The sequence below is a fragment of the Dermacentor silvarum genome, chromosome 11 (genome assembly GCF_013339745.2).
Source record: "Dermacentor silvarum isolate Dsil-2018 chromosome 11, BIME_Dsil_1.4, whole genome shotgun sequence".
NCBI classification, from domain to species: domain Eukaryota; kingdom Metazoa; phylum Arthropoda; class Arachnida; order Ixodida; family Ixodidae; genus Dermacentor; species Dermacentor silvarum.
This window is the reverse complement of record NC_051164.1, coordinates 116215008-116231116: the sequence shown is the minus strand read 5'-3', so window position 1 is coordinate 116231116 and position 16109 is coordinate 116215008.

The following is a 16109-nucleotide window of genomic DNA, read 5'->3' as shown; positions in this document are numbered from 1 at the left end:
CAACACAAAATACTGACCCAGGCTTAAACGATCTAGTTATGCGAAGCTTCACAACTTGAAAGCACTAAAATGATTCGATTTCATTTATTTGATGATATCGTAAACGTCAGCAACATTCGTGGCCACATTTTTAGCAAAATTTTATTGTATAATAAGTATAAATAAATGACGCGAAGAGATGAGCAAATAACAACACACGCACACAACGACGTGCACTTTGCTTCAGCGCGCTTGCTCGATGAGCAATGTAGTGACACGACATTTTGTACGATGTGAACAAAAGTGTTCAGGAAGCGAAAACAATCAATTGAAGAAAACAATGGAATACAAAAAGAAAGAATCAATCTAAATTGTAGGGAGACTTGCACAACCAATACAGCCTTCGTGCTGGCTTCAAGCCACCTCGTTCCCTTGCTGGACCATGCCCGTTCTATTCGAGTTGAGTTTCAGCTTGAATTTAACCTTTCGTCTGGCAACATCAGTCGATGACGCCATCCTTCACGTGATCTGATAACTCAGTCTCTTCCCTCGCCGCCGTGCTGCAGGTTCTCGGACCGCGTCGCCGCTGTCTTCGCCAATGTTCATGACTTTCCCGACTATCCAGGTTAGTTACGTTCACTATTCTTGTGAATATAGTAACGGAAACTGCTTCTGTACCTGGATATTATGTACTTACGGCCGGAGATGGCGCGGCGCCGTTGGAATCAACAGGAACGCGGTAGATCTTGAATTGATCTATCGCATTTTACGAGTTACATGTGCGTCAAAACCATCCGATATTTCCGACGACGCCTCGTCAAGCTCGGACTAGGAACCGGTAGGAAACCCGTTTGGAGCTCGTTGGTAATTGGTTGAATGCCATGTTCATAAGATTGTCATACGATAGATTGGATTGTTTACACGCACATATGTGCCACGCGTCCGAACCATCCGATCCACCGTAAATGATGACTGCTGTGATTGTTCAAACAGTCAAGATTGCAAATTAGTTCAAAACTTATTATATTTGGTTGGTGGCGATTGTGGTACAGAGGGCAGGATGGTTTCTATGGTGACTGTAATTAGGGAACACTTTTCCGAACCTGTCAACCTGCCTGTCGATGCGTGCAGAAAAGATGGATGCTTCAGCTACTATGGAAAACTTTTGTAAACGTCTCAGCAACGCTTTTGGTGTGGTACTGGTAACAGTAGATGCGAAAAGCCCGATTTCTTCTGCATACATCTGTAATGTGCTTTGTTGTTGTTCGCGGGCAGCGTTAATCTCAACCCTGTCTTACAGATTTACCAGAAGTCACAACTGTCTAATAAATCTAAAACGACTAAAGGTAATGCCACGGGGCCACGTTCTGGTGATGTATTGTAGCTAAAGGCAGATTTATCCCACGGAACCATACACTCAGTACAAGAATAATTAAAAACCACACATGACACTCCAGGACGCGATTGTCTGCACTGATTAACCATCTAGTCATGCTCGACAATGCAAAACCAGTGCGCAATGCTGGTAATACCGTCCGTCGCTAACGGAGACGTCAGATTGTAGACGCGGTGTTGCTTCACAATGATATTGGCGGATAAAGCTGCAGCAGTTTATCTGGCGCCAGAAGTGTGCTTTGTAGCTTACGATCGTAATCGCCTGCTTTTATCGCGCAAATATTGAGGAAGGACCGTTTCAAAGCGGCTGGAAACGAGACCAGAAACGCCGGAACGCCTTTCACCGCTAGTACCAGAAGCAAAAGATGATGATGCTGTGATAGATGCAGCAGAAGGCCGTTTTCGTGCTCCCGCTTGATAAACTTATTTGTCGGTGACAGCTCTTCATCTTATTTCTTGCAACCGCGCACAGCGCGAAAAGATAGCCGTGAGCAAAGTGAACGGGCTGCTGCTTGTGAACTTGTCTTGAACTGTATCTTATAATTTGCTGAAGGCACTCGAACGAACACGTGTTGTCTTATTTGTCTTGTACATATTTTCAGCCGTCTAAAGTTAAACTATCAGTATTTTACGGTGAGGATATGCTAGATATGCAGATGTTGCTTGCACAGGTGGTTTATGCTCTCTGGTAGTCATAATTAAAAAATATTATGGGGTTTTACGTAGCAAAACCACCATCTGATTATGAGGCACGCCGAAGTGGGGGGCTCCGGATTAATTTGGACCACGTGAGGTTCTTAACGTGCACTTAAATATAAGTACACGGGTGTTTTCTGCATTTCCTGGTGGTCATAATTTGGGTGGTCAAGTAGACTAAGGATAACTAACAAAAGGAAATCTCCGTACAGATGATTAACCAGCGAAGGTGAAACATGTGGTCCCGGTGTTTATCACTGGGTGAATCACGACTGTGCATTAAAGTATTCTTAATTATGAAGTTACGCACACGTTCGGCTGCGACGGAGAAAACGACGTCACAGACGGTATGCCCGCAATCGGCCGTTATCGCTTGCGTTCGATGCCTCGAGTTTGCTCGGTGGCGGGGTTAGCAGCATTCGCCCACCATTGCCGCTTGCGATCCTTCGAAATTAAATTGCTTCAAAATTAAACCTGTCCGTCACGTAAGACAATGAATGGCATATACCGCGGTAAACGCGGCAGAAGAGAAGTTAAATTCTACGCCAGAATGATGAGCGGCAACGCAGCCAGCTGTGGAAGAAGACGCTCGAGCCAATGCTGATGATGATAGTTATCTGTGGACAGGCGACGGATATAAAGCTTCGCTTTAAAACATTTATTGCATTTTCTTTATTTCGCTATTATAATATACGTTTATGCGCATACTGATATAACATGCAGGGCTGTGCATCAACGCTCTCGCCTATTGGTCTGAGCCTGTTTCGAAGAAGCTTCCCCATTTAGCGTTTCTGTTAGGCACGTCGCTTCGCGGGTGCCACCTGGTACTGGTATGAAGGGACAAGCATGTTTAACGAACATCGCGAGCGCTGCCGCTATCCAGACGCCAGGTGCCCGATTTCAACAAACCACTTCCGCGTGCCCCACAAAGAATTTTAAAGAGACACGAAAAATAAAATTAAGCTAAGCAGGTATGCACCTCAGAACCTCGGCTAGGCTGCGCTGCTGCGCCTCCTGAGAAGCGCCCCCAATGTTAAAAAATTCAGAGACCTGGGCGACCCAGCACGCCCGTGAGGCGGCGGCGAGGCAAGCCCTCGACGTCCCCTCATGGGAGGCTTAGGCCCGGCCATCTTAAAGTGCTGGTTCCGAAATAAATGTTTATTCCTCCTCCCTCCTTCCATCCACTACTGTGAAGATGGAAGCCAGAGAAGCTGTGACTATGGTGGGTCTGCTATAGTGAATATTGCTATAGTGAATCTATATATTATCATTATTATTTTACTGAGCGTCTTCGGCATGTTCCTTAAAGAGCGAGGACACAGGCGTCTTGTTTTCGCCCAGCGCGATGGCCAAGTAGTGCGTTTGCTGCGCCAAGTCCGCCCCGTCGTCGCAGACTAGCGTATGAGCCACAGTTTTCATAGCCGCGGCACATTGTACGGCATCGTCATAATCCTGACGTCAGGATCCTGGAAGATGTGATTAAATGAGCGTCCGTCCCATTGCGAGTCCAAAGGCCAACTGCTGCTAACAGCGGTAGCGCGATCTCTACGTCACGAGACAAAGGGGCACAACGATTGATGGGACGTGCCGCCGCCGAGTATCGCGACACTTGTGAAAGAGGCGCCGGCGATGGCGAAGGGGTATACGAATGGGCCATTCAGCTTCCATTTTAACACCTGTGCAAAGGCACAGCTGGCGTGACACCGCCACGCACATGGAGCCAAACCACCACGCTCATAGAGCCGAAAATTGTTCATTAACTTCCTGTCTATCTATCTACTCTCGTTGACCGACACGATCTCCTGGAACCTAGCCTATAACAGCTTCGCTGTAAAAGTGTCTCTGCCATCACGTCAATGCGCCACTGTCTGTCGCGTGCTCTCTCTCTCTCTCTCGTAACTTAGGAGGCAAACGGCATATTTAAAAAAAATTGATAAATGATCTTCGTTTTGGCGAGGGATACGAGAAACTTATAGTGCAATGGCTCGCAAAGGCTTGTAAGGGTTAAACTAAGTGCTTTATGACAAACAGCGCGCGATTGCCTTTTGTGTAAACTACTACAGTTGTTTTGTCACGCGGTCGCCTCACAGGTTCCCAGACCACTAGTCGAATTCCCATATCATCCCATGATTTTTGCCCTTTAAATTGCTGCCAATACATGCTATTCCCTTTACTGCATTTCCTCAGTGTACATTTAACCGCGACGTTGTTTCTCATCAGCCGGTCCCGCACCGCGGTTCCTCCCGAAAGGCGAGAGCATTGAGTAAACGCGCCCGCATGTACGTAGCTTACTGAGCTTTGTCGCTTTTTCCGTAAGGGACACTGGGTTTATTACAAGGCATGTATCAAGTGAAGACACGCGGACAGAAAAAATGCGTGATTTGACTCTGTGTACAGCGCGGTGCATGTTTCGTCGGGGAACTGTTCTGAAACAAGCAATTGCACGGGCTCCGTGAAATGCTCACTGTTCCCTGTTTGCGAAGCTGTTGGGGCACTGAGCGACACAGAAATACTGTTTACCAAGCTTATGGGACGACGAGACCGCACTAGTGTAAACACAAACACCGGTAAGACGGACTTCAACGTAAACGGGCGCGTGGTTGCTACGGCGGGAATGGAAGCGACCGGTGACTTTTGATTTTTCCGCTAGGGGAGCAATTGGCACTGATGTCACGTGCGGGAACTCGAGGTTGGCTATTGGTAAACTGCGCTCCTGTAGAGCCACTCTTACCATGCCGGGAAGCTGCCAACTCAAAATGATTTTGACAGTCTATAGAATTTATATAGACTGCTTTGTCTCTTTAGAAATTTATTGTCGTTTATAAAAATCAGTAGACGGTCTATAGGGAAAATTGGTAGGGTGTCTATTTTGTTTAATAGCAACCCATAGATTATCTATAAAGAAAAGTCCATACAAAGTATATTTTCATGTGTATTCCCACTCTATGGTGTGTCTATAGGCAATAGGCATTTTCTGTGAACGTTTCATATACTAATTGATATTATATAGAATTGATAAGAAGTATAAGGTCATAAATTCATAGACGTTTGCTAGCCTACGATGATTAGTCTGAAGAAAGTCTATAGACTTTATAAACAAATGTGTACAAATTTTATAAGGACGCAAGTAAATTATCATTCTTGACGTAACAGTAATTAAGCGGCTTTTGTTTTGAAGGATGGACACAAATCAATCAGCATTGTCGACAAACTGCTTACCGCAGGCAGCTGATCTGGGCGTATGATGTGACTTTTTAGCTAGTCAATAATGCTTGGGTACAGCGTCATTCGGGGCACGTGATCAGAATGAAAGAGCCTTTGCTGAACGCCGTGTGGACGATCTTCCATGGTTCAACATCTGTCCGGTCTTCGCAGAGACGAGAACCTTCCGGCGAGCCGCGCCTGCTACACGACGTCCAAGCACAAAGCCAAGTTCCGGACCAGGTTCGGAACGGACATCGGAAAGCGGGTGTGAACCTCCGAAAGCGACCTGGCTGCGAAGCAGGTAAGTCGGCACTTGCTACACGCATTCGCCTTTGAAAAAAAAAAAAAAATGCTGCAGACTTGGGTGGCCTTGTAGAACCACAACCCATTTACCAGCCAAGCTGTTTCTTTCAAGCAGTTGCTATAAAAAATTCAGTTGCCTGTTATAAAATCACAGAATTTAGAACCTTGCCCCTATATGACAGATCATCTCTAATCTTGACAGCATATAAATTTTCGGGAACTTGGTAAAGAAAGGTTACAAATGAGGTGTTTCATCCAAACCCGTTTTACTTTGCGAGAACATTAACCATAATGTTCCTCCATTTTCCCCATACATGATCTGATCTTGTTGGTGTTCAGATTTCCCCCGGGGCAGCCGGTTATAAATTATGCGTTGTTCCTTAAACAGAGTTACAAAGCTCCGGATTGCCTGTATTTTCTCCTAAGGCAGTTTTTTCTCCACAAACTTTGAATTTCGTTTACACGCTGCTTATAACAAGCCTCTAACTATCGAAGATATAAGCAAGATGCCGTTTTTAGTTCATCAGGAACCAGGGGCGTAGCCGAAAATTTTTTTCGGGGGGGGGGGGGGGGTTTCACCGGCCCGACCGAGGGGGGGGGGGGGGGGGCGAGCGTCTGCTTTCTTCTACGTGACGTGATCGATAATAAAAATCGGTAGTTTAAGCAGACTCTATGCAGGTATATCAAAGACATGGGACCAGTTACCTAATTAAATCTCAGTAACGTAAAAATTACTGGCGGCTACTCCACTGTACTGGAAACAATACGCACTATGTTTGCTTCGCGTAACGCCGTTCCTCCTTTATTTAAATATCGTGCTGCGAGATAGCTGGGACACCCTGTATGTCATTGACGTTCTCACCCGCAGCAACCCTTTTAATTACTGGTTCCGTAACCCCCCCCCTTCCCCCCCGCTCGCGTGTGCTTGTGGGGAAATTAAGTAAAAAGTAAAGAAAGTTCAGTAAAATACAGTAAGTACGACAGGTACAGTGGGCGTTTGGAGCAACGGTCTCTCATCGCGCCACTGAATGGACGAATCTTCGAAAACGCATCATTGAGACGACCCGCCCGATCGGAGAAGACATCATTAATTGTTAATCTCCGTTAAGCGCAGATGGCGTCGTCCTCGTCGGAGGCGAAGTGCGGTTCACAAGTCAAGGACGGCTATACACGTGAAAATACATGTGTGACCAGGCTATACCTACTCCCATAGCAATAGCTTGTTCGCTGCGTCTTTGCGCTAGAAAACGTAAACACGCGCAAAAACGCGTAAGGCTTTTTTTTTTTTTTCGAAGCTTTCGTCGCCCTGCTCCCTCATACGAGAGGGTTGCATTTCCTGCGACAAGTGAATGGGCCGCTGTGTCTTCCGATGTGTGCGAGCGTGCAGCCGTCATTTGCCTTTACGTCAACAGATTCGGAATTGTACAGAATATTTCACCGCACAGCATAGATATGGCATGTGTACGCATTTTAAGTAGTGCGTGCAACTCATTTCTGCTTCACTTACACCGGTGCAAACAGGAAGCGGCCTTGTACCTCACTGAATCTCGACTGATTGGTGTACTAGTGATGCATGAATGAACTCCGGTCTTGTTCAGTGCATAGTGCACATAAACAATTTCTCAGGACGCGTGAACTCCGACGAGAACTGTCAGCGCCTGTAACAAGAGTTTACTTACGCTGTACTGCGCACAGCAGTAATACATGCTTGTCGGCTGTCTGTTCCATGCATTCTGTTATGAGTCGGTGGAATTTCACTGCTGGCATCAACCCCTTCGTGTGTACATTGCTGGTTTGGGATTCTGTTATGAGTCGGTGGAATTTCACTGCTGGCATCAACCCCTTCGTGTGTACATTGCTGGTTTGGGATTCCACAACACAACAGCAACTACCAGCCTTCCGTAGGGGCGCAATCGCAAACAAGAGACGTTTCTCGCGCAGACTAAGGCTACGTTCACACTTGGGAAGCGGCAAGCGGACGGAAAGGTCAAAGCGGCCGGAAAGTCCAAAGCGGCCGGAAAACTTTTCCGCGCATGTCCAAGTTGTTCACATTTGTTTTGCTACCGCCGCGGCCGCCGCTGCCGCTCTCGTCCACATCCATCTAGTCAGCGGACATTTGTCGGCGTGGTGGCGCTCATTATCGCATTATTTCGAGCGGTATGTTCATTCATTGGCCCACCCGTCATCAAAAGTGATCATTTTGCGCAACTTCGCGTGTCATCTGCGACCTTCGGTAAATTCCTCGTTGGCGTTCCGTGATTCTCCTCACACGGGCGCGGTACCGCTGAGTCACAGGTTGGTGCCTAGGCGTGATAATATTTCTTTATTAGCTTTTATTTCCAAGTTGTAATACCATTTCATCATTTCGTATTATTGTCGGCGCCTCCAGGGCACCAAAGCGGCAACGGGAACACCACAGCTAAAACCCGGGCCGGCCTTTGTGTTGGGGCTCGCCAAAGCCTGTGCGTCCTACGTGAGACCTACGCTCCCAATCTATCGTCGCGACGAGAAAAGCACCCCGCGACTTCCGCAACATACCGTGCACGTGCGAGGAGAATTATGGAGCGCGAACGAGGAGTATGTCTAACTATTGTCTGCCATGGAAGTGGAAGAAGAAATGGCTTTTATACTTCTACCTACTTGTTTTCTAGAAATGGACAATGAATAAACGGAAGACGCGGACACTTCGGAAACGGCGGTGGTGGGTTCGCCTGGCTTTGCAGAAGCGCGAGAAGTTGGGTCACGCCAAGGCTTCTTTGCCGCACCTCCGGTCGCGCGACGTTGAATACTATCGCGAGTGTTGCTGACAGTACGTTTTAGTACCACTCTTGTCGTATAGCAAAGGGTGGTTCTTGATCGCGTCGATCAGCATTGCAGCCCACACTTTTGGTGCCATGTTTACATGCTAGTGTAGCTTCCGGGCTAGCAGAACGACTTTCCGCCACGTTTCCGCTTCGCCATGGCGAAGAAATCGGTCTATGAGACCGATTTGGCTCGCCGCCTGTCTTTCTGCCTGTTCTGCCGCCTAGGCGGGCGGATTGTGCAATATTTTGCCGCTTCCGACAGCTTCGAGACCAAGTGTGAACGCAGCCTAAGATCTTGCGCGAGCGCGGCCTAACCGGCACCTGAAGGGAAGCGGCGGAAATGTATACCGGAAATTTCGACCACCTGGGGTCTTTAACGTGCACCTAAATCTAAGTAAACCGGCCTCGAGCATTTTCGCCTTCATCTAAAATGCGGCTGCCGCATTTGTTGCTACATTTGTTGCGCATTTGTTGCTTCAGAATGCGGCCGCCACATTCTCGCCCAAAACCTCACAGAGTGTCAAAGCCTTGAGAAACACCGTGTCACTTTTTTCCATATGCAGACATGATTCACTGTAAATTACCAACCCGAACGGAAGCGCCCAGGAATGAAATTGTGATAGTAGCACCGGTTTCTTGAATTATGTCAGCGCGAAGCGACGAGAACAAAGGGTGGGTAAGTGGGCGGGGGAGGGGGGGGGGAGGGTTTACGGAAAAAATTTCGGGGGGGGGGGGGGCTGAACCCCCCCCCCCCCCCTGGCTACGCCCCTGTCAGGAACACAGGGTAAATGAACTACGAACCTCGTATAACGCAACATTGGGAAAACATGGTTTATTATTTGCTTACAGCGCTTCTAATCTGGCATTTGACGTCACAGTTTCGTTATACATTGCACGGAACATGACCCTCTTTTCAAACAAACACTGGCGTAGCAACTACTTCTCGGTAAGGGGGGAACCGCAAACAATCTATCTCGTTCTCTCTCTCTCTCTCTATCTATATATATATATATATATATATATATATATATATATATATATATATAGAATTACTTTTACAATAAGTAACAAAGCAGCAGGGCAATGCATCTGTCAGTAATTTTTATATTTAAAAGACATAAACCTATTTATCAATCACCAAAGGTGAACCATTGGGGCCCTAAAAATTATTTGAATTTGCATTTATTTCTTGACACTGTATAAAATCTACATATGATACAGGGACAACAGGCAGTGAGTGCCTAGAGGTTCCTGATCCCGCCCAGTAGCAGCAGCGCAGCGCGCGTCAGAAAATGCACATTTGCTACAAACGACGTTGCTAATTAAACAAAGAATTGTATTGTAGGCCTGTAATTACAAATTACAGGCTTATATCTATCTTGCCGTGTTTCAGTAGCAGTAGAAAAACTAATAGCACAGCGCCTATCTAAGTACTTGGACAAGTTTCAACTATTAACACCAAGACAGTTTGGTTTTCGCGCTGGATATTCTACTCACCTAGCTTTAATCACCCTCACTGACAAGATCAAAGCGGAAATTGCTGGGGGCAGATTCCTAGGATCTGTCTTTATCGATTACTCGAAAGCATTCGATTCCCTTCATCACAACATTCTCTTTACTAAACTCAGCGCATATGGCATAACAGGTCCATCTTTCGAGCTACTGCACAGTTATTTACAAGACAGACAGCAACAGGTTTGCATTTCAGGAGTACTGTCTGACACAAACATAATTAACACTGGCGTTCCACAGGGGTCCATACTCGGCCCCCTCTTATTTCTAATCTTCATTAATGATTTCCCAAACTGCCTAACTTCTACAGAACGTCTTTTGTACGCGGACGACACCACGGTTTACGCTTCCCATAACGACATCTGTACGCTAACTGAGCATTTAAATGTTGAACCAAATAACATCAGTAGTTGGTGCAAAAAAATAAATTGCTAATTAACCCTCAGAAAACGAAGTTTATGGTTTTTAGTTCACACAATAAACCTCGCCCTAACCTTCCACCACCGTACATAGCTTCTCACCCAATATTACCATCTAATGAGTGCTCATTTTTAGGTGTTCAATTAGACTCCTTTCTAAAGTTTAATTTGCATGTCAGCTTCATAAAAAAAGAAAGCCGCTTATGGTATCAGGGGGCTTTTAAAGGCCAGACACTACTTTCAAAAGCACACTCTCCTGACATTGTAATATGCCTTTATTCATAGCCATTTAAATTACTGTATCAGTTCTTGGGGCCTCGCATATCGCTGTCATATAGCTCCCTTGCAGCACATCCAAAATAACGCTGTCCGCATCATTGCTTCGTCTCCATATAACGCTCATGTTACCCCCATTTTCACTGAGTTAGATCTCCTCACAATAAATAAAATTATCTGGTACAACCACAGCATCGTTATTTACCGCCTACTTAAAAACCCACAATTACATTATATCCTTGGCAGGAATAGTCTTGCTCATCCTAACACTACCAGGTTCTCTTTACAAAATAACCTTTTACTTCCAAAATCACGCAGCAACTATGGCCAACTAACTGTTGGTTTTGCTAGTGTGAAAATGTGGAATAACTTACCTGCTCACGTGAAATTCTCACTTACAATATCGTCATACCAACGTTCACTCAGAGCTTATATTAGTACCTTGTAAACTGCATCTCTTCTTTGATGTATTTTTATGCTGCTTATTATGTACATTTTTTTAAAGTTGTGATGTGTTGCCATAGCTTGTATTGCTTTAACACTGTAGAAATTGTTTAATTCGTTCTTTGTTCATAACCGCAATCGACGCCTTTTTATTTATATTAATATTATGTAACTAAGAACAAGAGGTCCCGCTGCAGTTTCCAACTGTGGGACCTCTTTCTGTATATTTTCTACTACATATATGTACCCCTACTGAAGCAATAAACTTGAATCTGAATCTGAAAACTTGAATCTGAACACTTGAATTTAAACATGAAAGTGAAAGTTTCGCAACACATTGCGCTTAAAGTTGTCCCTATTGTCACCGAATTTTAAGTCCGCATCTCGTGCGGACTTGAAACATTTAGGAGTCTGGGAAACATTTCGACTAGCTGCAGTATGACCCCCTGGAACACTTCAGTGAGAAACTTTCTACAAAGGTTGTAATGAACCTGCACAGAATAAACATATATCGCTCGTCACTCGGAACATTGCTTCATACTTCGAATAAGTATGAACACCGTGGCTTACATAGTTTACCGAGAATACCAGGGAGAAACAAGCAAATGCCGTGTATAAAGCATAACAATTTGGAGAAAGCGAGTATTCAGTAATGGGTTTTTTCGAACACATAAGCAACTTACACAGTTCAAGTTTTCGGTACATGTCACCTAAAAGTGGCTTTCATTTCTTCAAAATGTAAAATATCCGCTGCTGTTGCTCCTGTCGGGAAACGAGTAATAGTGCAGCTCTTATTTAGAAACGGCCTGAGCACGAAATCAAAAGATCATAAGTGACACATGCCTTTAGAAAAGCTTCAGTTCAGTGTTTTTGTGGAATTGAAATGGCTCTACACATTCAACCAAGGTTCCTTTTAAGGAAGCTATGTACGATAAGTCGTGATTACAAAATTAAATTCGTCAGACTTCTAAGTGGTTTAATTAGATTTCTGATGGTGATAAGATACTGAGACTGCATCCTATGTAGACTATCTCTTTGCGGAGATTCAACAGTTTCATCGTTTGATAATCCAATGATTTCATGCCGTAAAAGGCGCACCAATCGTTGGGGGTGGCTGATTATAATACTCTATCCGGACCTATGCATTTCCTCGCCCACAGGTTAAATATAGCAGGCCGATTGCGCTTTAAAAAATATGCTTAGGCGGTCCCAAAAAGCTGGGCATGGTGCAAGTAGCGATTTGATAGAGTGGGAACCGTCCTGTGCAAGGCCTTCTCCGCAATGTGAGAACGTGTTTGGCGAATCCCGCGCGTCGCCCGCTACAGCGCGTCGCGAGGAGGGACAAAAGACAATCCTCGCTGCCCCAGCAGGGGATACGTAGTAAAGAAAAGCATTACTTACGTGGCAACTCTAATAAGAAAATTTAGCTTCAGCTGTAGCTTTGTTGGACTTTTCGGCGTGCAGCCGAAAGTGCCCACTTTCAGAAGATGGGGGGGGGGGGGGGGGGGGATGGCATACCTTGTCCCGTCCCCCCCCTCCCCCCCACACACACTTTTGACAGTGGGGGGCAAGTGCCCCCCCCCCCCCCCCGGTAGATACGCATATGCAAACAAACATGAAGTTGGTGTCACATAGAGTTATCTCGGATTATTGGGTAGCTTAGCTGCTAACGGCATTATGGCACTTTCGAACACTTGCCTAATTTTTTTTTTGCAGGGGCAGTATTTATTCCACATGCCCACGTATTTATTCCATTACCCTCACGCACATATCTGCCATAGGGTTCCACCCATATTCCCCACATGTTCTGGGTAACATTCTTTTTTCTGCCAGAAAAACGGGCTCCATTCTGCGCACTCGTGAAACACTCTTAACGTTCCGGAATTTATGTCTACGTAATTTATTACAAAATCGTCAATTAACCAGACCCATCTCAACATTACCTGCAAATCACCCATTACCTGGCCCTTAGTTTCACCGAAGCAAGGTGCCTCGTTGAGTACATCGAGGGCACCAGAACGTCGTATAACACTTCCCACTTAAGAGGAAGCTTGAGTTCGGGGGTTTCTATCTAAATACATGGGAAAGGAGAAATCGTCTCTCTAGGCAACCAGCGCATCATCTTTAATGAGTTTTGTTCTGTATTAAAGAAAAGGTTATAATTTATTGACTGTTGCAAGCGGATTTTTATTCAGGATATGGATGTATTCACAAATAATTGCAAATTTTCAGAAACGAAACTTAAGCTAAGAACTAACTCAGCAATGAAAGCAGGTATCACAAATTTGTAAATTGGATCTAATAGTACATCTAAAGCGGACAAAACTGATTATTGTACTTGGCTGTTGAATACATCAGGCTGTTGAATGTGAAAAGAACTTTTGCAAAACTCGTGTAAAACATTCCATCAAATTCACGTAAAATATAAATGAATGCATGGAATTTATTTGCTTTGGACGTTCTAATGAATGCAGTTAACAGAAATGTGATATCTATTCTTGGTGCAGAGTTAAGGATTTGTAAACTGGGTGCTTTTATTGTTTTGAGACTTACCAATATCTGGCAAATATCCGAAAAAGCCCAGAGGGTATTTAGAGTATAAAATTGGCCTAGCGGTTATCTCAGAAAAGCACTTCGGCATTTTACATGCATTTGAATAAGTGGCATCGGAGTTGGTGCCGAGCTAAAGCTTCTTCTTAAGGTGGAATTTCCACTAAACATAAAGTTTGTGAAACGCAAGTTCGCTCGTGACGTTGGGAAACGTTGCGGACTACGCCGGCGTAACAGTTGTGAACGCTTTGCTTAAAATTGTTTTTTTTTAATCTGTATTTGATCCACACGCATTTAACGTAGCACACAAATTTTTCATGGATGTCTGCCTATTTGTGTCAACTGTGCTCTTGATCGCATATGTATTTAGGTCATTGCAGGGCGCTAAATTTTACGCCGCACGTAAAGCACTCTTTTAATGCTCCGGAGCATTTGAATCCGAAGTTTCTTAGAAATGCCCACACTAACCAACATATTTCGAACATTGCGTACGCATTAGCCATAACTTGGGTCTTATTTGGCGAAATATTAGCAAGGTACCTTGCCTAATTCACCGAATACACCGGTGAAACCAACTACAAACCTGGCTTGAGGCATGAACGTACGGAGGGAAACCAGGGTTAAGTAATTATGTGCAAAGCTTCTATTTAAACATGGATCACGAAAGGTTCACCACCACTTACTCTTAACATTGCCATTATTTTCACCAATTTTGAAGGTGGTGTCTTGCGCCGTTGTTTTAGGACTTTGGCAAATACAGAGAATAAAGGCTGTGTGACCTTCGGCAATGCTCGAACAAGTACCTATCTACAAAGGCTGTTTTAGGCTACAGAGATGAAACAGTTATCGTTCGTCACACACGGCATGCTTCCAACTCCAACGAAATAAGAAGATCGCTACTAGTGTAGTTAATCAAGGAGACCACAGAATGACAACTGCCGTGTATAAAGTGTAAAGATCGGGAGGAAATGATTATGCAGTAATTATTTTCAAAGCCCATACTTAGCCTAAGCACTTCAAGTTCGCCACCCATAGAGTGACCGCCATTTCATTTAAGTATAAACTTTCTGTCTTTTATGAATCTCCCACTGAAGAGGAACACTTTTTAGGCGTTCGATATAAAGAACCCAAAACGAGTGCTAGTCAATTTCAGTTTTGCTCCTAAATAACACAGACTATTAAGAACTCGCCCCTAACAATTATCTCACTTCCTTACATACCCTTTTGAGTGATTTAGTTTTTTTTAAAGGATTTAATGGCCAAAAACTGTCAGATAGCGTTTTTGAACGCTACCAGTCGCATTAACAGCTTTGCTGTAATACTGTCTTAAACCGTTATCATCACTCAGATCAGCCAGCAGATAAGAGAGAGAGAAAATGATAAATGAAAGGCAGGGAGGTTAACCAGGACCTTGCACTGGGGGAAGGAATAAGGGGAGGGAAAGATTAAGAGAAGAAAAAGTCCGATGTGTATATCGCCAACATAATAATTTTTCTGCTCTATGTACAGACGGTCACTCAATCCGGTAGCTTTCGAAAATCGCAGCAGCGCTTTTATGGCCTTTTTGTAGCTGCGATATGCGAGGTCATGGTCCCAAGATCTTGTTCAAGGGGAATGGCTTTCTATCGAACTGATTTAGTGCTGTGCACAGGTCATGTCTTTCTATTTCAAGAGATGGGCAGTAGCATAGGAGGCGTTCTATATTCTCCTCGACACCGCAGACATTGCACTCGTTGCTATCTGTCATTCCATTCAAACATGTATATGCATTGGAGAATGCAATGCCCAAGCGTAGGGCCCAATACTGCTTCCTCACGCCGCCGAAGCCTATGTAATCCCGAGAGAATGCCATGCATGCTGGGCAAATTCAGGTGCATGCCACTTCTCCAATATAACACGGTGCGCTAGCTTGCTTAAGTTAGAGGCTGCGTGAGTCTTCGATATAGGTATAGAAATAAAATTTCTTCATTCGTGTGCTTTCCTAGCAGCTTCGTCGGCGAGGTCGTAACCAGACATGCCGCAATGACCCGGCAGCCACTGAAACACGACGTCGTGTACTTTTGCGATCGAATGACGGTGCGTTTCTCCCATCTCCGACATGAGTTGTTCACAAGACCCGCGACGAAGGGCTGACAGAAGAAATTGTAGGGCCGCTTTTCAGCCGCAGAATATTACTGACTGATTTGCCGGTTGGTTGTTATAATATAATAAATGGCGCCTCGGAGGGCAACAGGCTTCGAACCGGTCGATGTTGTGACGGAGAAATCTTGTATCTGGTGCCTATTGATCGTGATAGGATAATCACGGCGCCGGTGGAGCTGGTCTGAGTGGAAGAGCCATCCGTATACATGTCTACTCGGTCAAAGTAGAAAGTATGCAAACAATGCAGAGTTGCTTGCTTTAAAGTCAAGGTAGACAAGTCAAACTTATTTCTTATTCCTGGAACGGAAATACGCGCCTATGGTTCATGTAAACACCACAAGGCTGACGGTGAACGTGTCGAGGGTGTGATGGCAACACCACCTAG